Below are 20,035 nucleotides of genomic sequence, written 5' to 3' on the forward strand. Positions count from 1 at the left end.
CAATGATCCACAGATGCTTAATTTTAGACTTACTCATGTACTTTAGTGTACAAAACAAAGCAGGAGAGTCAGGATGCCTTGCTTTGCCATCACCACAACTCCTCGGTTACCAAGCATTGCTAACTCAGTTGGTAAAGCATGAGACTCTTAATCTCAGGGTCGTGGGTTCGAGCCCCACATTGGGTGGATGTTTTTTTTCTTTTCCTGTACCATTGTATGTGGAACACTGTCAACTTGCCCCACCACAGCGCAAATGGCTGTCCTCACTTTTACAAAATACACTGCCATATCAGCAAAAACTCAGGACTGCATTGGCCGGGAATCAATTCCGGGCCTCACGCGTGGCAGGCGAGAATTCTACCACTGAACCACCAATGCTTCACAGATACTTAATTTTACACTCACTCGTGTACTTTAGTGTATGAAATAAAGCAGGAGTGTCAGGATGCCTTCCCTTTCCATCACCACAACTCCTCGGTTACCAAGCATTGCTAACTCAGTCGGTAAAGCATGAGACTCTTAATCTCAGGGTCGTGGGTTCGAGCCCCACATTGGGCGGATGTATTTTTTCTTTTCCTGTACCATTGTATGTGGAAGGGCTGTAACACACTGGCCGGTTTCTCCCGGATGGCAAAAAGCCGGACAAACTTTGTCCGGCTTTTTGCAATCCGGGAGAAACCGGCAGAGTCTGTCACACAGGACGGCTTTGAGCCGTGTGTAATGCTGTGCGCATGCGCAGCATCAGACACGGCTTGAGAAAAAAACGTTGTGTGTGAAAGCTCCCCTTCACACACACGGTTCATTGGCTGCAAAGACGGCCCGGCGGCCGCCCGGCCGCCGTACCTTCCAGTGGTGAGACCCGGCTGCAACCCGGCAGCCGGGCCAGGGCCGTGCAGTGTGAAGGGACCCTAGCCCTCACACTGTTAACTACAATGCCGGCATGGGAAAAAGCCGTCCGGCTTTTTCCCGGCCGGCAAAAGCCGGGTAGTGTGTTTCAGCACATACACTGTCAACTTGCACCACCACAGCGCAAATGGCTGTCCTCACTTTCACAAAATGCACTGCCATATCAGCAAAAATTCAGGACGGCATTGGCCGGAAATCGAACCCGGGCCTCCCGCGTGGCAGGCGAGAATTCTACCACTGAACCACCAATGCTCCACAGATACTTAATTTTACACTTACTCGTGTACTTTAGTGTATGAAACAAAGCAGGAGTGTCAGGATGCCTTGCCTTGCCATCACCTCCATACATTCTTAACCAAGCCTGGCTAGCTCAGTCGGTAGAGCATGAGATTCTTAATCTCAGGGTCGTGAGTTCGAGCCCCACGTTAGGTGGATGTTTTTTCTTTTCCTGTACCATTGTATGTGGAACACTGTCAACTTGCACCACCACAGCGCAAATGGCTGTCCTCACTTTCACAAAATACACTGCCATATCAGCAAAAACTCAGGACTGCATTGGCCGGGAATCGATTCCGGGCCTCACGCGTGGCAGGCGAGAATTCTACCACTGAACCACCAATGCTCCACAGATGCCTAATTTTACACTTACTCATGTACTTTAGTGTATAAAACAAAGCAGGAGTGTCAGGATGCCTTGCCTTGCCATCACCTCCAAGCCTACGTAACCAAGCCCGACTAGCACAGTCGCTAGAGCATAAGACTATTAATCTTAGGGTCATGTATTTGAGCTCCATGTTGGGCAGTTGTTTTTTTCTCTTCCTGTACCATTGTATGTGGAACAGTGTATACTTGCATCACCACAGCGCAAATGGCTGTCCTCACTTTCACAAAATGCACTGCCCTATCAGCAAAAACTCAGGAATGTATTGACCGGGAATTGAACCTGGCCTCCCACGTGGCCGGCTAGATTTCTACCACTGAACCACCAATGATCCACAGATGCTTAATTTTAGACTTACTCATGTACTTTAGTGTACAAAACAAAGCAGGAGAGTCAGGATGCCTTGCTTTGCCATCACCACAACTCCTCGGTTACCAAGCATTGCTAACTCAGTTGGTAAAGCATGAGACTCTTAATCTCAGGGTCGTGGGTTCGAGCCCCACATTGGGCGGATGTTTTTTTTCTTTTCCTGTACCATTGTATGTGGAACACTGTCAACTTGCACCACCACAGCGCAAATGGCTGTCCTCACTTTCACAAAATGCACTGCCATATCAGCAAAAACTCAGGACTGCATTGGCCGGGAATCGAACACGGGCCTCCCGCGTGGCAGGCGAGAATTCTACCACTGAATCACCAATGCTCCACAGGTACTTAATTTTACACTTACTCATGTACTTTAGTGTATGAAACAAAGCAGGAGTGTCAGGATGCCTTGCCTTGCCTTGCCATCACCTCCATACATTCGCAACCAAGCCTGGCTAGCTCAGTCGGTAGAGCTTGAGATTCTTAATCTCAGGGTCGTGAGTTCGAGCCCCTCGTTAGGCGGATGTTTTTTCTTATCCTGTACCATTGTATGTGGAACACTGTCAACTTGCACCACCACAGCGCAAATGGCTGTCCTCACTTTCACAAAATACACTGCCATATCAGCAAAAACTCAGGAGTGCATTGGCCGGGAATCGATTCCGGGCCTCACGCGTGGCAGGCGAGAATTCTACCACTGAACCACAGATGCCTAATTTTACACTTACTCATGTACTTTAGTGTATAAAACAAAGCAGGAGTGTCAGGATGCCTTGCCATCACCTCCAAGCCTACGTAACCAAGCCCGACTAGCACAGTCGCTAGAGCATAAGACTATTAATCTTAGGGTCATGTATTTGAGCTCCATGTTGGGCAGTTGTTTTTTTCTCTTCCTGTACCATTGTATGTGGAACAGTGTATACTTGCATCACCACAGCGCAAATGGCTGTCCTCACTTTCACAAAATGCACTGCCCTATCAGCAAAAACTCAGGAATGTATTGACCGGGATTTGAACCCAGCCTCCCACGTGGCCGGCTAGATTTCTACCACTGAACCACCAATGATCCACAGATGCTTAATTTTAGACTTACTCATGTACTTTAGTGTACAAAACAAAGTAGGAGAGTCAGGATGCCTTGCCTTGCCATCACCACAACTCCTCAGTTACCAAGCATTGCTAACTCAGTCGGTAAAGCATGAGGCTCTTAATCTCAGGGTCGTGGGTTCGAGCCCCACATTGGGCGGATGTTGTTTTTCTTTTCCTGTACCATTGTATGTGGAACACTGTCAACTTGCACCACCACAGCGCAAATGGCTGTCCTCACTTTCACAAAATGCACTGCCATATCAGCAAAAACTCAGACTGCATTGGCCGGGAATCGAACCCGGGCCTCCCGCGTGGCAGGCGAGAATTCTACCACTGAACCACCAATGCTCCACAGATACTTAATTTTACACTTACTCGTGTACTTTAGTGTATGAAACAAAGCAGGAGTGTCAGGATGCCTTGCCTTGCCATCACCTCCATACGTTCTCAACCAAGCCTGGCTAGCTCAGTCGGTAGAGCATGAGACTCTTAATCTCAGGGTTGTGGGTTCGAGCCCCACGTTGGGCGGATGTTTTTTCTTTTCCTGTACCATTGTATGTGGAACACTGTATACTTGCACCACAACAGCGCAAATGGCTGTCCTCACTTTCACAAAATACACTGCCATATCAGGAAAAACTCAAGACTGCATTGGCCGGGAATCGATTCCGGGCCTCACGCGTGGCAGGCGAGAATTCTACCACTGAACCACCAATGCTCCACAGATGCCTTATTTTACACTTACTCATGTACTTTAGCGTATAAAACAAAGCAGGAGTGTCAGGATGCCTTGCCTTGCCATCACCTCCAAGCCTACGTAATCAAGCCCGACTAGCACAGTCGCTAGAGCATAAGACTATTAATCTTAGGGTCATGTATTTGAGCTCCATGTTGGGCAGTTGTTTTTTTCTCTTCCTGTACCATTGTATGTGGAACAGTGTATACTTGCATCACCACAGCGAAAATGGCTGTCCTCACTTTCACAAAATGCACTGCCCTATCAGCAAAAACTCAGGAATGTATTGACCGGGAATTGAACCCGGCCTCCCACATGGCCGGCTAGATTTCTACCACTGAACCACCAATGATCCACAGATACTTAATTTTAGACTTACTCGTACTTTAGTGTACAAAACAAAGCAGGAGAGTCAGGATGCCTTGCCTTGCCATCACCACAACTCCTCGGTTACCAAGCATTGCTAACTCAGTCGGTAAAGCATGAGACTCTTAATCTCAGGGTCGTGGGTTCGAGCCCCACATTGGGCGGATGTTTTTTTTCTTTTCCTGTACCATTGTATGTGGAACACTGTCAACTTGCACCACCACAGCGCAAATGGCTGTCCTCACTTTCACAAAATGCACTGCCATATCAGCAAAAACTCAGGACTGCATTGGCCGGGAATCGAACCCATGACTCCCGCGTGGAAGGCGAGAATTCTACCACTGAACCACCAATGCTCCACAGGTACTTAATTTTACACTTACTCGTGTACTTTAGTGTATGAAACAAAGCAGGAGTGTCAGGATGCCTTGCCTTGCCTTGCCATCACCTCCATACATTCGCAACCAAGCCTGGCTAGCTCAGTCGGTAGAGCATGAGACTCTTAATCTCAGGGTCGAGGGTTCGAGCCCCACGTTGGGCGGATGTTTTTTCTTTTCCTGTACCATTGTATGTGGAACACTGTCAACTTGCACCACCACAGCGCAAATAGCTGTCCTCACTTTCACAAAATACACTGCCATATCAGCAAAAACTCAGGACTGCATTGGCCGGGAATCAATTCCGGGCCTCACGCGTGGCAGGCGAGAATTCTACCACTGAACCACCAATGCTCCACAGATGCCTAATTTTACACTTACTCATGTACTTTAGTGTATAAAACAAAGCAGGAGTGTCAGGATGCCTTGCCTTGCCATCACCTCCAAGCCTACGTAACCAAGCCTGACTAGCACAGTCGCTAGAGCATAAGACTATTAATCTTAGGGTCATGTATTTGAGCTCCATGTTGGGCAGTTGTTTTTTTCTCTTCCTGTACCATTGTATGTGGAACAGTGTATACTTGCATCACCACAGTGCAAATGGCTGTCCTCACTTTCACAAAATGCACTGCCCTATCAGCAAAAACTCAGGAATGTATTGACCGGGAATTGAACCCGGCCTCCCACGTGGCCGGCTAGATTTCTACCACTGAACCACCAATGATCCACAGATGCTTAATTTTAGACTTACTCATGTACTTTAGTGTACAAAACAAAGCAGGAGAGTCAGGATGCCTTGCCTTGCCATCACCACATCTCCTCAGTTACCAAGCATTGCTAACTCAGTCGGTAAAGCATGAGGCTCTTAATCTCAGGGTCGTGGGTTCGAGCCCCACATTGGGCGGATGTTTTTTTTCTTTTCCTGTACCATTGTATGTGGAACACTGTCAACTTGACCACCACAGCACAAATGGCTGTCCTCACTTTCACAAAATGCACTGCCATATCAGCAAAAACTCAGGACTGCATTGGCCGGGAATCGAACCCGGGCCTCCCACATGGCAGGCGAGAATTCTACCACTGAACCACCAATGCTCCACAGATACTTAATTTTACACTTACTCGTGTACTTTAGTGTATGAAACAAAGCAGGAGTGTCAGGATGCCTTGCCTTGCCATCACCTCCATACATTCTCAACCAAGCCTGGCTAGCTCAGTCGGTAGAGCATGAGACTCTTAATCTCATGGTTGTGGGTTCGAGCCCCACGTTGGGCGGATGTTTTTTCTTTTCCTGTACCATTGTATGTGGAACACTGTATACTTGCACCACAACAGCGCAAATGGCTGTCCTCACTTTCACAAAATACACTGCCATAACAGGAAAAACTCAAGACTGCATTGGCCGGGAATCGATACCGGGCCTCACGCGTGGCAGGCGAGAATTCTACCACTGAACCACCAATGCTCCACAGATGCCTTATTTTACACTTACTCATGTACTTTAGTGTATAAAACAAAGCAGGAGTGTCAGGATGCCTTGCCTTGCCATCACCTCCAAGCCTAAGTAATCAAGCCCGACTAGCACAGTCGCTAGAGCATAAGACTATTAATCTTAGGGTCATGTATTTGAGCTCCATGTTGGGTAGTTGTTTTTTTCTCTTCCTGTACCATTGTATGTGGAATAGTGTATACTTGCATCACCACAGCGAAAATGGCTGTCCTCACTTTCACAAAATGCACTGCCCTATCAGCAAAAACTCAGGAATGTATTGACCGGGAATTGAACCCGGCCTCCCACGTGGCCGGCTAGATTTCTACCACTGAACCACCAATGATCCACAGATACTTCATTTTAGACTTACTCATGTACTTTAGTGTACAAAACAAAGCAGGAGAGTCAGGATGCCTTGCCTTGCCATCACCACAGCTCCTTGGTTACCAAGCATTGCTAACTCAGTCGGTAAAGCATGAGACTCTTAATTTCAGGGTCGTGGGTTTGAGCCCCACATTGGGCGGATGTTTTTTTTCTTTTCCTGTACCATTGTATGTGGAACACTGTCAACTTGCACCACCACAGCGCAAATGGCTGTCCTCACTTTCACAAAATGCACTGCCATATCAGCAAAAACTTAGGCCTCCCGCGTGGAAGGCGAGAATTCTACCACTGAAACACCAATGCTCCACAGGTACTTAATTTTACACTTACTCGTGTACTTTAGTGTATGAAACAAAGCAGGAGTGTCAGGATGCCTTGCCTTGCCTTGCCATCACCTCCATACGTTCTCAACCAAGCCTGGCTAGCTCAGTCGGTAGAGCATGAGACTCTTAATCTCAGGGTTGTGGGTTCGAGCCCCATGTTGGGCGGATGTTTTTTCTTTTCCTGTACCATTGTATGTGGAACACTGTCAACTTACACCACCACAGCGCAAATGGCTGTCATCACTTTCACAAAATGCACTGCCATATCAGCAAAAACTCAGGACTGCATTGGCCGGGAATCGAACCCAGGACTCCCGCGTGGAAGGCGAGAATTCTACCACTGAACCACCAATGCTCCACAGGTACTTAATGTTACACTTACTCGTGTACTTTAGTGTATGAAACAAAGCAGGAGTGTCAGGATGCCTTGCCTTGCCTTGCCATCACCTCCATACATTCGCAACCAAGCCTGGCTAGCTCAGTCGGTAGAACATGAGACTCTTAATCTCAGGGTCGTGGGTTCGAGCCCCACGTTGGGCGGATGTTATTTCTTTTCCTGTACCATTGTATGTGGAACACTGTCAACTTGCACCACCACAGCGCAAACAGCTGTCCTCACTTTCACAAAATACACTGCCATATCAGCAAAAACTCAGGACTGCATTGGCCGGGAATCGATTCCGGGCCTCACGCGTGGCAGGCGAGAATTCTACCACTGAACCACCAATGCTCCACAGATGCCTAATTTTACACTTACTCATGTACTTTAGTGTATAAAACAAAGCAGGAGTGTCAGGATGCCTTGCCTTGCCATCACCTCCAAGCCTACGTAACCAAGCCCGACTAGCACAGTCGCTAGAGCATAAGACTATTAATCTTAGGGTCATGTATTTGAGCTCCATGTTGGGCAGTTGTTTTTTTCTCTTCCTGTACCATTGTATGTGGAACAGTGTATACTTGCATCACCACAGCGCAAATGGCTGTCCTCACTTTCACAAAATGCACTGCCCTATCAGCAAAAACTCAGGAATGTATTGACCGGGAATTGAACCTGGCCTCCCACGTGGCCGGCTAGATTTCTACCACTGAACCACCAATGATTCACAGATGCTTAATTTTAGACTTACTCATGTACTTTAGTGTACAAAACAAAGCAGGAGAGTCAGGATGCCTTGCTTTGCCATCACCACAACTCCTCGGTTACCAAGCATTGCTAACTCAGTTGGTAAAGCATGAGACTCTTAATCTCAGGGTCGTGGGTTCGAGCCCCACATTGGGCGGATGTTTTTTTTCTTTTCCTGTACCATTGTATGTGGAACACTGTCAACTTGCACCACCACAGCGCAAATGGCTGTCCTCACTTTCACAAAATGCACTGCCATATCAGCAAAAACTCAGGACTGCATTGGCCGGGAATCGAACACGGGCCTCCCGCGTGGCAGGCGAGAATTCTACCACTGAATCACCAATGCTCCACAGGTACTTAATTTTACACTTACTCATGTACTTTAGTGTATGAAACAAAGCAGGAGTGTCAGGATGCCTTGCCTTGCCTTGCCATCACCTCCATACATTCGCAACCAAGCCTGGCTAGCTCAGTCGGTAGAGCTTGAGATTCTTAATCTCAGGGTCGTGAGTTCGAGCCCCTCGTTAGGCGGATGTTTTTTCTTATCCTGTACCATTGTATGTGGAACACTGTCAACTTGCACCACCACAGCGCAAATGGCTGTCCTCACTTTCACAAAATACACTGCCATATCAGCAAAAACTCAGGAGTGCATTGGCCGGGAATCGATTCCGGGCCTCACGCGTGGCAGGCGAGAATTCTACCACTGAACCACAGATGCCTAATTTTACACTTACTCATGTACTTTAGTGTATAAAACAAAGCAGGAGTGTCAGGATGCCTTGCCATCACCTCCAAGCCTACGTAACCAAGCCCGACTAGCACAGTCGCTAGAGCATAAGACTATTAATCTTAGGGTCATGTATTTGAGCTCCATGTTGGGCAGTTGTTTTTTTCTCTTCCTGTACCATTGTATGTGGAACAGTGTATACTTGCATCACCACAGCGCAAATGGCTGTCCTCACTTTCACAAAATGCACTGCCCTATCAGCAAAAACTCAGGAATGTATTGACCGGGATTTGAACCCAGCCTCCCACGTGGCCGGCTAGATTTCTACCACTGAACCACCAATGATCCACAGATGCTTAATTTTAGACTTACTCATGTACTTTAGTGTACAAAACAAAGTAGGAGAGTCAGGATGCCTTGCCTTGCCATCACCACAACTCCTCAGTTACCAAGCATTGCTAACTCAGTCGGTAAAGCATGAGGCTCTTAATCTCAGGGTCGTGGGTTCGAGCCCCACATTGGGCGGATGTTTTTTCTTTTCCTGTACCATTGTATGTGGAACACTGTATACTTGCACCACAACAGCGCAAATGGCTGTCCTCACTTTCACAAAATACACTGCCATAACAGGAAAAACTCAAGACTGCATTGGCCGGGAATCGATACCGGGCCTCACGCGTGGCAGGCGAGAATTCTACCACTGAACCACCAATGCTCCACAGATGCCTTATTTTACACTTACTCATGTACTTTAGTGTATAAAACAAAGCAGGAGTGTCAGGATGCCTTGCCTTGCCATCACCTCCAAGCCTAAGTAATCAAGCCCGACTAGCACAGTCGCTAGAGCATAAGACTATTAATCTTAGGGTCATGTATTTGAGCTCCATGTTGGGTAGTTGTTTTTTTCTCTTCCTGTACCATTGTATGTGGAATAGTGTATACTTGCATCACCACAGCGAAAATGGCTGTCCTCACTTTCACAAAATGCACTGCCCTATCAGCAAAAACTCAGGAATGTATTGACCGGGAATTGAACCCGGCCTCCCACGTGGCCGGCTAGATTTCTACCACTGAACCACCAATGATCCACAGATACTTCATTTTAGACTTACTCATGTACTTTAGTGTACAAAACAAAGCAGGAGAGTCAGGATGCCTTGCCTTGCCATCACCACAGCTCCTTGGTTACCAAGCATTGCTAACTCAGTCGGTAAAGCATGAGACTCTTAATTTCAGGGTCGTGGGTTTGAGCCCCACATTGGGCGGATGTTTTTTTTCTTTTCCTGTACCATTGTATGTGGAACACTGTCAACTTGCACCACCACAGCGCAAATGGCTGTCCTCACTTTCACAAAATGCACTGCCATATCAGCAAAAACTTAGGCCTCCCGCGTGGAAGGCGAGAATTCTACCACTGAAACACCAATGCTCCACAGGTACTTAATTTTACACTTACTCGTGTACTTTAGTGTATGAAACAAAGCAGGAGTGTCAGGATGCCTTGCCTTGCCTTGCCATCACCTCCATACGTTCTCAACCAAGCCTGGCTAGCTCAGTCGGTAGAGCATGAGACTCTTAATCTCAGGGTTGTGGGTTCGAGCCCCATGTTGGGCGGATGTTTTTTCTTTTCCTGTACCATTGTATGTGGAACACTGTCAACTTACACCACCACAGCGCAAATGGCTGTCATCACTTTCACAAAATGCACTGCCATATCAGCAAAAACTCAGGACTGCATTGGCCGGGAATCGAACCCAGGACTCCCGCGTGGAAGGCGAGAATTCTACCACTGAACCACCAATGCTCCACAGGTACTTAATGTTACACTTACTCGTGTACTTTAGTGTATGAAACAAAGCAGGAGTGTCAGGATGCCTTGCCTTGCCTTGCCATCACCTCCATACATTCGCAACCAAGCCTGGCTAGCTCAGTCGGTAGAACATGAGACTCTTAATCTCAGGGTCGTGGGTTCGAGCCCCACGTTGGGCGGATGTTATTTCTTTTCCTGTACCATTGTATGTGGAACACTGTCAACTTGCACCACCACAGCGCAAACAGCTGTCCTCACTTTCACAAAATACACTGCCATATCAGCAAAAACTCAGGACTGCATTGGCCGGGAATCGATTCCGGGCCTCACGCGTGGCAGGCGAGAATTCTACCACTGAACCACCAATGCTCCACAGATGCCTAATTTTACACTTACTCATGTACTTTAGTGTATAAAACAAAGCAGGAGTGTCAGGATGCCTTGCCTTGCCATCACCTCCAAGCCTACGTAACCAAGCCCGACTAGCACAGTCGCTAGAGCATAAGACTATTAATCTTAGGGTCATGTATTTGAGCTCCATGTTGGGCAGTTGTTTTTTTCTCTTCCTGTACCATTGTATGTGGAACAGTGTATACTTGCATCACCACAGCGCAAATGGCTGTCCTCACTTTCACAAAATGCACTGCCCTATCAGCAAAAACTCAGGAATGTATTGACCGGGAATTGAACCTGGCCTCCCACGTGGCCGGCTAGATTTCTACCACTGAACCACCAATGATTCACAGATGCTTAATTTTAGACTTACTCATGTACTTTAGTGTACAAAACAAAGCAGGAGAGTCAGGATGCCTTGCTTTGCCATCACCACAACTCCTCGGTTACCAAGCATTGCTAACTCAGTTGGTAAAGCATGAGACTCTTAATCTCAGGGTCGTGGGTTCGAGCCCCACATTGGGCGGATGTTTTTTTTCTTTTCCTGTACCATTGTATGTGGAACACTGTCAACTTGCACCACCACAGCGCAAATGGCTGTCCTCACTTTCACAAAATGCACTGCCATATCAGCAAAAACTCAGGACTGCATTGGCCGGGAATCGAACACGGGCCTCCCGCGTGGCAGGCGAGAATTCTACCACTGAATCACCAATGCTCCACAGGTACTTAATTTTACACTTACTCATGTACTTTAGTGTATGAAACAAAGCAGGAGTGTCAGGATGCCTTGCCTTGCCTTGCCATCACCTCCATACATTCGCAACCAAGCCTGGCTAGCTCAGTCGGTAGAGCTTGAGATTCTTAATCTCAGGGTCGTGAGTTCGAGCCCCTCGTTAGGCGGATGTTTTTTCTTATCCTGTACCATTGTATGTGGAACACTGTCAACTTGCACCACCACAGCGCAAATGGCTGTCCTCACTTTCACAAAATACACTGCCATATCAGCAAAAACTCAGGAGTGCATTGGCCGGGAATCGATTCCGGGCCTCACGCGTGGCAGGCGAGAATTCTACCACTGAACCACAGATGCCTAATTTTACACTTACTCATGTACTTTAGTGTATAAAACAAAGCAGGAGTGTCAGGATGCCTTGCCATCACCTCCAAGCCTACGTAACCAAGCCCGACTAGCACAGTCGCTAGAGCATAAGACTATTAATCTTAGGGTCATGTATTTGAGCTCCATGTTGGGCAGTTGTTTTTTTCTCTTCCTGTACCATTGTATGTGGAACAGTGTATACTTGCATCACCACAGCGCAAATGGCTGTCCTCACTTTCACAAAATGCACTGCCCTATCAGCAAAAACTCAGGAATGTATTGACCGGGATTTGAACCCAGCCTCCCACGTGGCCGGCTAGATTTCTACCACTGAACCACCAATGATCCACAGATGCTTAATTTTAGACTTACTCATGTACTTTAGTGTACAAAACAAAGTAGGAGAGTCAGGATGCCTTGCCTTGCCATCACCACAACTCCTCAGTTACCAAGCATTGCTAACTCAGTCGGTAAAGCATGAGGCTCTTAATCTCAGGGTCGTGGGTTCGAGCCCCACATTGGGCGGATGTTGTTTTTCTTTTCCTGTACCATTGTATGTGGAACACTGTCAACTTGCACCACCACAGCGCAAATGGCTGTCCTCACTTTCACAAAATGCACTGCCATATCAGCAAAAACTCAGACTGCATTGGCCGGGAATCGAACCCGGGCCTCCCGCGTGGCAGGCGAGAATTCTACCACTGAACCACCAATGCTCCACAGATACTTAATTTTACACTTACTCGTGTACTTTAGTGTATGAAACAAAGCAGGAGTGTCAGGATGCCTTGCCTTGCCATCACCTCCATACGTTCTCAACCAAGCCTGGCTAGCTCAGTCGGTAGAGCATGAGACTCTTAATCTCAGGGTTGTGGGTTCGAGCCCCACGTTGGGCGGATGTTTTTTCTTTTCCTGTACCATTGTATGTGGAACACTGTATACTTGCACCACAACAGCGCAAATGGCTGTCCTCACTTTCACAAAATACACTGCCATATCAGGAAAAACTCAAGACTGCATTGGCCGGGAATCGATTCCGGGCCTCACGCGTGGCAGGCGAGAATTCTACCACTGAACCACCAATGCTCCACAGATGCCTTATTTTACACTTACTCATGTACTTTAGCGTATAAAACAAAGCAGGAGTGTCAGGATGCCTTGCCTTGCCATCACCTCCAAGCCTACGTAATCAAGCCCGACTAGCACAGTCGCTAGAGCATAAGACTATTAATCTTAGGGTCATGTATTTGAGCTCCATGTTGGGCAGTTGTTTTTTTCTCTTCCTGTACCATTGTATGTGGAACAGTGTATACTTGCATCACCACAGCGAAAATGGCTGTCCTCACTTTCACAAAATGCACTGCCCTATCAGCAAAAACTCAGGAATGTATTGACCGGGAATTGAACCCGGCCTCCCACATGGCCGGCTAGATTTCTACCACTGAACCACCAATGATCCACAGATACTTAATTTTAGACTTACTCGTACTTTAGTGTACAAAACAAAGCAGGAGAGTCAGGATGCCTTGCCTTGCCATCACCACAACTCCTCGGTTACCAAGCATTGCTAACTCAGTCGGTAAAGCATGAGACTCTTAATCTCAGGGTCGTGGGTTCGAGCCCCACATTGGGCGGATGTTTTTTTTCTTTTCCTGTACCATTGTATGTGGAACACTGTCAACTTGCACCACCACAGCGCAAATGGCTGTCCTCACTTTCACAAAATGCACTGCCATATCAGCAAAAACTCAGGACTGCATTGGCCGGGAATCGAACCCGGGCCTCCCGCGTGGCAGGCGAGAATTCTACCACTGAACCACCAATGCTCCACAGATACTTAATTTTACACTTACTCGTGTACTTTAGTGTATGAAACAAAGCAGGAGTGTCAGGATGCCTTGCCTTGCCATCACCTCCATACGTTCTCAACCAAGCCTGGCTAGCTCAGTCGGTAGAGCATGAGACTCTTAATCTCAGGGTTGTGGGTTCGAGCCCCACGTTGGGCGGATGTTTTTTCTTTTCCTGTACCATTGTATGTGGAACACTGTATACTTGCACCACCACAGCGCAAATGGCTGTCCTCACTTTCACAAAATACACTGCCATATCAGCAAAAACTCAGGACTGCATTGGCCGGGAATCAATTCCGGGCCTCACGCGTGGCAGGCGAGAATTCTACCACTGAACCACCAATGCTCCACAGATGCCTAATTTTACACTTACTCATGTACTTTAGTGTATAAAACAAAGCAGGAGTGTCAGGATGCCTTGCCTTGCCATCACCTCCAAGCCTACGTAACCAAGCCTGACTAGCACAGTCGCTAGAGCATAAGACTATTAATCTTAGGGTCATGTATTTGAGCTCCATGTTGGGCAGTTGTTTTTTTCTCTTCCTGTACCATTGTATGTGGAACAGTGTATACTTGCATCACCACAGTGCAAATGGCTGTCCTCACTTTCACAAAATGCACTGCCCTATCAGCAAAAACTCAGGAATGTATTGACCGGGAATTGAACCCGGCCTCCCACGTGGCCGGCTAGATTTCTACCACTGAACCACCAATGATCCACAGATGCTTAATTTTAGACTTACTCATGTACTTTAGTGTACAAAACAAAGCAGGAGAGTCAGGATGCCTTGCCTTGCCATCACCACATCTCCTCAGTTACCAAGCATTGCTAACTCAGTCGGTAAAGCATGAGGCTCTTAATCTCAGGGTCGTGGGTTCGAGCCCCACATTGGGCGGATGTTTTTTTTCTTTTCCTGTACCATTGTATGTGGAACACTGTCAACTTGACCACCACAGCACAAATGGCTGTCCTCACTTTCACAAAATGCACTGCCATATCAGCAAAAACTCAGGACTGCATTGGCCGGGAATCGAACCCGGGCCTCCCACATGGCAGGCGAGAATTCTACCACTGAACCACCAATGCTCCACAGATACTTAATTTTACACTTACTCGTGTACTTTAGTGTATGAAACAAAGCAGGAGTGTCAGGATGCCTTGCCTTGCCATCACCTCCATACATTCTCAACCAAGCCTGGCTAGCTCAGTCGGTAGAGCATGAGACTCTTAATCTCAGGGTTGTGGGTTCGAGCCCCACGTTGGGCAGATGTTTTTTCTTTTCCTGTACCATTGTATGTGGAACACTGTATACTTGCACCACAACAGCGCAAATGGCTGTCCTCACTTTCACAAAATACACTGCCATAACAGGAAAAACTCAAGACTGCATTGGCCGGGAATCGATACCGGGCCTCACGCGTGGCAGGCGAGAATTCTACCACTGAACCACCAATGCTCCACAGATGCCTTATTTTACACTTACTCATGTACTTTAGTGTATAAAACAAAGCAGGAGTGTCAGGATGCCTTGCCTTGCCATCACCTCCAAGCCTAAGTAATCAAGCCCGACTAGCACAGTCGCTAGAGCATAAGACTATTAATCTTAGGGTCATGTATTTGAGCTCCATGTTGGGTAGTTGTTTTTTTCTCTTCCTGTACCATTGTATGTGGAATAGTGTATACTTGCATCACCACAGCGAAAATGGCTGTCCTCACTTTCACAAAATGCACTGCCCTATCAGCAAAAACTCAGGAATGTATTGACCGGGAATTGAACCCGGCCTCCCACGTGGCCGGCTAGATTTCTACCACTGAACCACCAATGATCCACAGATACTTCATTTTAGACTTACTCATGTACTTTAGTGTACAAAACAAAGCAGGAGAGTCAGGATGCCTTGCCTTGCCATCACCACAGCTCCTTGGTTACCAAGCATTGCTAACTCAGTCGGTAAAGCATGAGACTCTTAATCTCAGGGTCGTGGGTTCGAGCCCCACATTGGGCGGATGTTTTTTTTCTTTTCCTGTACCATTGTATGTGGAACACTGTCAACTTGCACCACCACAGCGCAAATGGCTGTCCTCACTTTCACAAAATGCACTGCCATATCAGCAAAAACTTAGGCCTCCCGCGTGGAAGGCGAGAATTCTACCACTGAAACACCAATGCTCCACAGGTACTTAATTTTACACTTACTCGTGTACTTTAGTGTATGAAACAAAGCAGGAGTGTCAGGATGCCTTGCCTTGCCATCACCTCCATACGTTCTCAACCAAGCCTGGCTAGCTCAGTCGGTAGAGCATGAGACTCTTAATCTCAGGGTTGTGGGTTCGAGCCCCATGTTGGGCGGATGTTTTTTCTTTTCCTGTACCATTGTATGTGGAACACTGTCAACTTGCACCACCACAGCGCAAATGGCTGTCATCACTTTCACAAAATGCACTGCCATATCAGCAAAAACTCAGGACTGCATTGGCCGGGAATCGAACCCAGGACTCCCGCGTGGAAGGCGAGAATTCTACCACTGAACCACCAATGCTCCACAGGTACTTAATGTTACACTTACTCGTGTACTTTAGTGTATGAAACAAAGCAGGAGTGTCAGGATGCCTTGCCTTGCCTTGCCATCACCTCCATACATTCGCAACCAAGCCTGGCTAGCTCAGTCGGTAGAACATGAGACTCTTAATCTCAGGGTCGTGGGTTCGAGCCCCACGTTGGGCGGATGTTATTTCTTTTCCTGTACCATTGTATGTGGAACACTGTATCCTTGCACCACCACAGCGCAAATGGCTGTCCTCACTTTCACAAAATACACTGCCATATCAGCAAAAACTCAGGACTGCATTGGCCGGGAATCGATTCCGGGCCTCACGCGTGGCAGGCGAGAATTCTACCACTGAACCACCAATGCTCCACAGATGCCTAATTTTACACTTACTCATGTACTTTAGTGTATAAAACAAAGCAGGAGTGTCAGGATGCCTTGCCTTGCCATCACCTCCAAGCCTACGTAACCAAGCCCGACTAGCACAGTCGCTAGAGCATAAGACTATTAATCTTTGGGTCATGTATTTGAGCTCCATGTTGGGCAGTTGTTTTTTTCTCTTCCTGTACCATTGTATGTGGAACAGTGTATACTTGCATCACCACAGTGCAAATGGCTGTCCTCACTTTCACAAAATGCACTGCCCTATCAGCAAAAACTCAGGAATGTATTGACCGGGAATTGAACCCGGCCTCCCACGTGGCCGGCTAGATTTCTACCACTGAACCACCAATGATCCACAGATGCTTAATTTTAGACTTACTCATGTACTTTAGTGTACAAAACAAAGCAGGAGAGTCAGGATGCCTTGCCTTGCCATCACCACATCTCCTCAGTTACCAAGCATTGCTAACTCAGTCGGTAAAGCATGAGTCTCTTAATCTCAGGGTCGTGGGTTCGAGCCCCACATTGGGCGGATGTTTTTTTTCTTTTCCTGTACCATTGTATGTGGAACACTGTCAACTTGACCACCACAGCGCAAATGGCTGTCCTCACTTTCACAAAATGCACTGCCATATCAGCAAAAACTCAGGACTGCATTGGCCGGGAATCGAACCCGGGCCTCCCGCGTGGCAGGCGAGAATTCTACCACTGAACCACCAATGCTCCACAGATACTTAATTTTACACTTACTCGTGTACTTTAGTGTATGAAACAAAGCAGGAGTGTCAGGATGCCTTGCCTTGCCATCACCTCCATACATTCTCAACCAAGCCTGGCTAGCTCAGTCGGTAGAGCATGAGACTCTTAATCTCAGGGTCGTGGGTTCGAGCCCCACGTTGGGCGGATGTTTTTTCTTTTCCTGTACCATTGTATGTGGAACACTGTATACTTGCACCACAACAGCGCAAATGGCTGTCCTCACTTTCACAAAATACACTGCCATAACAGGAAAAACTCAAGACTGCATTGGCCGGGAATCGATTCCGGGCCTCACGCGTGGCAGGCGAGAATTCTACCACTGAACCACCAATGCTCCACAGATGCCTTATTTTACACTTACTCATGTACTTTAGTGTATAAAACAAAGCAGGAGTGTCAGGATGCCTTGCCTTGCCATCACCTCCAAGCCTACGTAACCAAGCCCGACTAGCACAGTCGCTAGAGCATAAGACTATTAATCTTTGGGTCATGTATTTGAGCTCCATGTTGGGCAGTTGTTTTTTTCTATTCCTGTACCATTGTATGTGGAATAGTGTATACTTGCATCACCACAGCGAAAATGGCTGTCCTCACTTTCACAAAATGCACTGCCCTATCAGCAAAAACTCAGGAATGTATTGACCGGGAATTGAACCCGGCCTCCCACGTGGCCGGCTAGATTTCTACCACTGAACCACCAATGATCCACAGATACTTCATTTTAGACTTACTCATGTACTTTAGTGTACAAAACAAAGCAGGAGAGTCAGGATGCCTTGCCATCACCACAGCTCCTCGGTTACCAAGCATTGCTAACTCAGTCGGTAAAGCATGAAACTCTTAATCTCAGGGTCGTGGGTTCGAGCCCCACATTGGGCGGATGTTTTTTTTCTTTTCCTGTACCATTGTATGTGGAACACTGTCAACTTGCACCACCACAGCGCAAATGGCTGTCCTCACTTTCACAAAATGCACTGCCATATCAGCAAAAACTCAGGCCTCCCGCGTGGAAGGCGAGAATTCTACCACTGAAACACCAATGCTCCACAGGTACTTAATTTTACACTTACTTGTGTACTTTAGTGTATGAAACAAAGCAGGAGTGTCAGGATGCCTTGCCTTGCCTTGCCATCACCTCCAAACATTTGCAACCAAGCCTGGCTAGCTCAGTCGGTAGAGCATGAGACTCTTAATCTCAGGGTCGTGGGTTCGAGCCCCACGTTGGGCGAATGTTTTTTCTTTTCCTGTACCATTGTATGTGGAACACTGTCAACTTGCACCACCACAGCGCAAATGGCTGTCCTCACTTTCACAAAATGCACTGCCATATCAGCAAAAACTCAGGACTGCATTGGCCGGGAATCGAACCCAGGACTCCCGCGTGGAAGGCGAGAATTCTACCACTGAACCACCAATGCTCCACAGGTACTTAATTTTCCACTTACTCGTGTACTTTAGTGTATGAAACAAAGCAGGAGTGTCAGGATGCCTTGCCTTGCCTTGCCATCACCTCCATACATTCGCAACCAAGCCTGGCTAGCTCAGTCGGTAGAGCATGAGACTCTTAATCTCAGGGTCGTGGGTTCGAGCCCCACATTGGGCGGATGTTTTTTCTTTTCCTGTACCATTGTATGTGGAACACTGTATACTTGCACCACCACAGCGCAAATGGCTGTCCTCACTTTCACAAAATACACTGCCATATCAGCAAAAACTCAGGACTGCATTGGCCGGGAATCGATTCCGGGCCTCACGCGTGGCAGGCGAGAATTCTACTACTGAACCACCAATGCTCCACAGATGCCTAATTTTACACTTACTCATGTACTTTAGTGTATAAAACAAAGCAGGAGTGTCAGGATGCCTTGCCTTGCCATCGCCTCCAAGCCTACGTAACCAAGCCCGACTAGCACAGTCGCAAGAGCATAAGACTATTAATCTTAGGGTCATGTATTTGAGCTCCATGTTGGGCAGTTGTTTTTTTCTCTTCCTGTACCATTGTATGTGGAACAGTGTATACTTGCATCACCACAGCGCAAATGGCTGTCCTCACTTTCACAAAATGCACTGCCCTATCAGCAAAAACTCAGGAATGTATTGACCGGGAATTGAACCCGGCCTCCCACGTGGCCGGCTAGATTTCTACCACTGAACCACCAATGATCCACAGATGCTTAATTTTAGACTTACTCATGTACTTTAGTGTACAAAACAAAGCAGGAGAGTCAGGATGCCTTGCCTTGCCATCACCACATCTCCTTAGTTACCAAGCATTGCTAACTCAGTCGGTAAAGCATGAGGCTCTTAATCTCAGGGTCGTGGGTTCGAGCCCCACATTGGGCGGATGTTTTTTTTCTTTTCCTGTACCATTGTACGTGGAACACTGTCAACTTGCACCACCACAGCGCAAATGGCTGTCCTCACTTTCACAAAATGCACTGCCATATCAGCAAAAACTCAGGACTGCATTGGCCGGGAATCGAACCTGGGCCTCCCGCGTGGCAGGCGAGAATTCTACCACTGAACCACCAATGCTCCACAGATACTTAATTTTACACTTACTCGTGTACTTTAGTGTATGAAACAAAGCAGGAGTGTCAGGATGCCTTGGCTTGCCATCACCTCCATACA

The 20,035-nt window shown here is 47.3% G+C and overlaps 32 non-coding genes across 32 annotated transcripts; 16 read left to right on the forward strand and 16 right to left on the reverse strand.

Annotated features, from left to right (window-relative positions):
* Nucleotides 1-1,087: 1,087 nt before the first annotated feature.
* TRNAG-GCC (transfer RNA glycine (anticodon GCC)) lies at nt 1,088-1,158 on the reverse strand. Its single transcript has one exon. It is a non-coding gene; the product is annotated as a tRNA-Gly (tRNA).
* A 107-nt stretch (nt 1,159-1,265) lies between these two features.
* On the forward strand, nt 1,266-1,338 carry TRNAK-CUU (transfer RNA lysine (anticodon CUU)). The gene has a single exon. It is a non-coding gene; the product is annotated as a tRNA-Lys (tRNA).
* Nucleotides 1,339-2,199: 861 nt separating this feature from the next.
* Nucleotides 2,200-2,270, reverse strand: TRNAG-GCC (transfer RNA glycine (anticodon GCC)). The gene has a single exon. It is a non-coding gene; the product is annotated as a tRNA-Gly (tRNA).
* Nucleotides 2,271-3,299: 1,029 nt separating this feature from the next.
* TRNAG-GCC (transfer RNA glycine (anticodon GCC)) lies at nt 3,300-3,370 on the reverse strand. The gene has a single exon. It is a non-coding gene; the product is annotated as a tRNA-Gly (tRNA).
* A 107-nt stretch (nt 3,371-3,477) lies between these two features.
* TRNAK-CUU (transfer RNA lysine (anticodon CUU)) lies at nt 3,478-3,550 on the forward strand. Its single transcript has one exon. It is a non-coding gene; the product is annotated as a tRNA-Lys (tRNA).
* Nucleotides 3,551-4,409: 859 nt separating this feature from the next.
* Nucleotides 4,410-4,480, reverse strand: TRNAG-UCC (transfer RNA glycine (anticodon UCC)). Its single transcript has one exon. It is a non-coding gene; the product is annotated as a tRNA-Gly (tRNA).
* Nucleotides 4,481-4,592: 112 nt separating this feature from the next.
* TRNAK-CUU (transfer RNA lysine (anticodon CUU)) lies at nt 4,593-4,665 on the forward strand. The gene has a single exon. It is a non-coding gene; the product is annotated as a tRNA-Lys (tRNA).
* An 860-nt stretch (nt 4,666-5,525) lies between these two features.
* Nucleotides 5,526-5,596, reverse strand: TRNAG-GCC (transfer RNA glycine (anticodon GCC)). Its single transcript has one exon. It is a non-coding gene; the product is annotated as a tRNA-Gly (tRNA).
* A 107-nt stretch (nt 5,597-5,703) lies between these two features.
* Nucleotides 5,704-5,776, forward strand: TRNAK-CUU (transfer RNA lysine (anticodon CUU)). The gene has a single exon. It is a non-coding gene; the product is annotated as a tRNA-Lys (tRNA).
* A 1,016-nt stretch (nt 5,777-6,792) lies between these two features.
* TRNAK-CUU (transfer RNA lysine (anticodon CUU)) lies at nt 6,793-6,865 on the forward strand. The gene has a single exon. It is a non-coding gene; the product is annotated as a tRNA-Lys (tRNA).
* A 119-nt stretch (nt 6,866-6,984) lies between these two features.
* Nucleotides 6,985-7,055, reverse strand: TRNAG-UCC (transfer RNA glycine (anticodon UCC)). The gene has a single exon. It is a non-coding gene; the product is annotated as a tRNA-Gly (tRNA).
* A 112-nt stretch (nt 7,056-7,167) lies between these two features.
* TRNAK-CUU (transfer RNA lysine (anticodon CUU)) lies at nt 7,168-7,240 on the forward strand. The gene has a single exon. It is a non-coding gene; the product is annotated as a tRNA-Lys (tRNA).
* Nucleotides 7,241-8,101: 861 nt separating this feature from the next.
* On the reverse strand, nt 8,102-8,172 carry TRNAG-GCC (transfer RNA glycine (anticodon GCC)). Its single transcript has one exon. It is a non-coding gene; the product is annotated as a tRNA-Gly (tRNA).
* Nucleotides 8,173-10,097: 1,925 nt separating this feature from the next.
* On the forward strand, nt 10,098-10,170 carry TRNAK-CUU (transfer RNA lysine (anticodon CUU)). Its single transcript has one exon. It is a non-coding gene; the product is annotated as a tRNA-Lys (tRNA).
* Nucleotides 10,171-10,289: 119 nt separating this feature from the next.
* On the reverse strand, nt 10,290-10,360 carry TRNAG-UCC (transfer RNA glycine (anticodon UCC)). The gene has a single exon. It is a non-coding gene; the product is annotated as a tRNA-Gly (tRNA).
* A 112-nt stretch (nt 10,361-10,472) lies between these two features.
* On the forward strand, nt 10,473-10,545 carry TRNAK-CUU (transfer RNA lysine (anticodon CUU)). The gene has a single exon. It is a non-coding gene; the product is annotated as a tRNA-Lys (tRNA).
* Nucleotides 10,546-11,406: 861 nt separating this feature from the next.
* On the reverse strand, nt 11,407-11,477 carry TRNAG-GCC (transfer RNA glycine (anticodon GCC)). The gene has a single exon. It is a non-coding gene; the product is annotated as a tRNA-Gly (tRNA).
* A 1,029-nt stretch (nt 11,478-12,506) lies between these two features.
* TRNAG-GCC (transfer RNA glycine (anticodon GCC)) lies at nt 12,507-12,577 on the reverse strand. Its single transcript has one exon. It is a non-coding gene; the product is annotated as a tRNA-Gly (tRNA).
* A 107-nt stretch (nt 12,578-12,684) lies between these two features.
* On the forward strand, nt 12,685-12,757 carry TRNAK-CUU (transfer RNA lysine (anticodon CUU)). The gene has a single exon. It is a non-coding gene; the product is annotated as a tRNA-Lys (tRNA).
* An 859-nt stretch (nt 12,758-13,616) lies between these two features.
* TRNAG-GCC (transfer RNA glycine (anticodon GCC)) lies at nt 13,617-13,687 on the reverse strand. The gene has a single exon. It is a non-coding gene; the product is annotated as a tRNA-Gly (tRNA).
* A 107-nt stretch (nt 13,688-13,794) lies between these two features.
* On the forward strand, nt 13,795-13,867 carry TRNAK-CUU (transfer RNA lysine (anticodon CUU)). Its single transcript has one exon. It is a non-coding gene; the product is annotated as a tRNA-Lys (tRNA).
* Nucleotides 13,868-14,727: 860 nt separating this feature from the next.
* On the reverse strand, nt 14,728-14,798 carry TRNAG-GCC (transfer RNA glycine (anticodon GCC)). Its single transcript has one exon. It is a non-coding gene; the product is annotated as a tRNA-Gly (tRNA).
* A 107-nt stretch (nt 14,799-14,905) lies between these two features.
* On the forward strand, nt 14,906-14,978 carry TRNAK-CUU (transfer RNA lysine (anticodon CUU)). Its single transcript has one exon. It is a non-coding gene; the product is annotated as a tRNA-Lys (tRNA).
* A 1,011-nt stretch (nt 14,979-15,989) lies between these two features.
* On the forward strand, nt 15,990-16,062 carry TRNAK-CUU (transfer RNA lysine (anticodon CUU)). Its single transcript has one exon. It is a non-coding gene; the product is annotated as a tRNA-Lys (tRNA).
* A 119-nt stretch (nt 16,063-16,181) lies between these two features.
* Nucleotides 16,182-16,252, reverse strand: TRNAG-UCC (transfer RNA glycine (anticodon UCC)). The gene has a single exon. It is a non-coding gene; the product is annotated as a tRNA-Gly (tRNA).
* A 112-nt stretch (nt 16,253-16,364) lies between these two features.
* TRNAK-CUU (transfer RNA lysine (anticodon CUU)) lies at nt 16,365-16,437 on the forward strand. The gene has a single exon. It is a non-coding gene; the product is annotated as a tRNA-Lys (tRNA).
* An 860-nt stretch (nt 16,438-17,297) lies between these two features.
* Nucleotides 17,298-17,368, reverse strand: TRNAG-GCC (transfer RNA glycine (anticodon GCC)). Its single transcript has one exon. It is a non-coding gene; the product is annotated as a tRNA-Gly (tRNA).
* Nucleotides 17,369-17,475: 107 nt separating this feature from the next.
* On the forward strand, nt 17,476-17,548 carry TRNAK-CUU (transfer RNA lysine (anticodon CUU)). The gene has a single exon. It is a non-coding gene; the product is annotated as a tRNA-Lys (tRNA).
* Nucleotides 17,549-18,559: 1,011 nt separating this feature from the next.
* TRNAK-CUU (transfer RNA lysine (anticodon CUU)) lies at nt 18,560-18,632 on the forward strand. Its single transcript has one exon. It is a non-coding gene; the product is annotated as a tRNA-Lys (tRNA).
* A 119-nt stretch (nt 18,633-18,751) lies between these two features.
* On the reverse strand, nt 18,752-18,822 carry TRNAG-UCC (transfer RNA glycine (anticodon UCC)). Its single transcript has one exon. It is a non-coding gene; the product is annotated as a tRNA-Gly (tRNA).
* Nucleotides 18,823-18,934: 112 nt separating this feature from the next.
* On the forward strand, nt 18,935-19,007 carry TRNAK-CUU (transfer RNA lysine (anticodon CUU)). Its single transcript has one exon. It is a non-coding gene; the product is annotated as a tRNA-Lys (tRNA).
* Nucleotides 19,008-19,868: 861 nt separating this feature from the next.
* Nucleotides 19,869-19,939, reverse strand: TRNAG-GCC (transfer RNA glycine (anticodon GCC)). Its single transcript has one exon. It is a non-coding gene; the product is annotated as a tRNA-Gly (tRNA).
* Between the last annotated feature and the right edge of the window lie 96 nt (nt 19,940-20,035).

Source organism: Pseudophryne corroboree, chromosome 3, assembly GCF_028390025.1.
Source record: "Pseudophryne corroboree isolate aPseCor3 chromosome 3, aPseCor3.hap2, whole genome shotgun sequence".
Classification (NCBI taxonomy): domain Eukaryota; kingdom Metazoa; phylum Chordata; class Amphibia; order Anura; family Myobatrachidae; genus Pseudophryne; species Pseudophryne corroboree.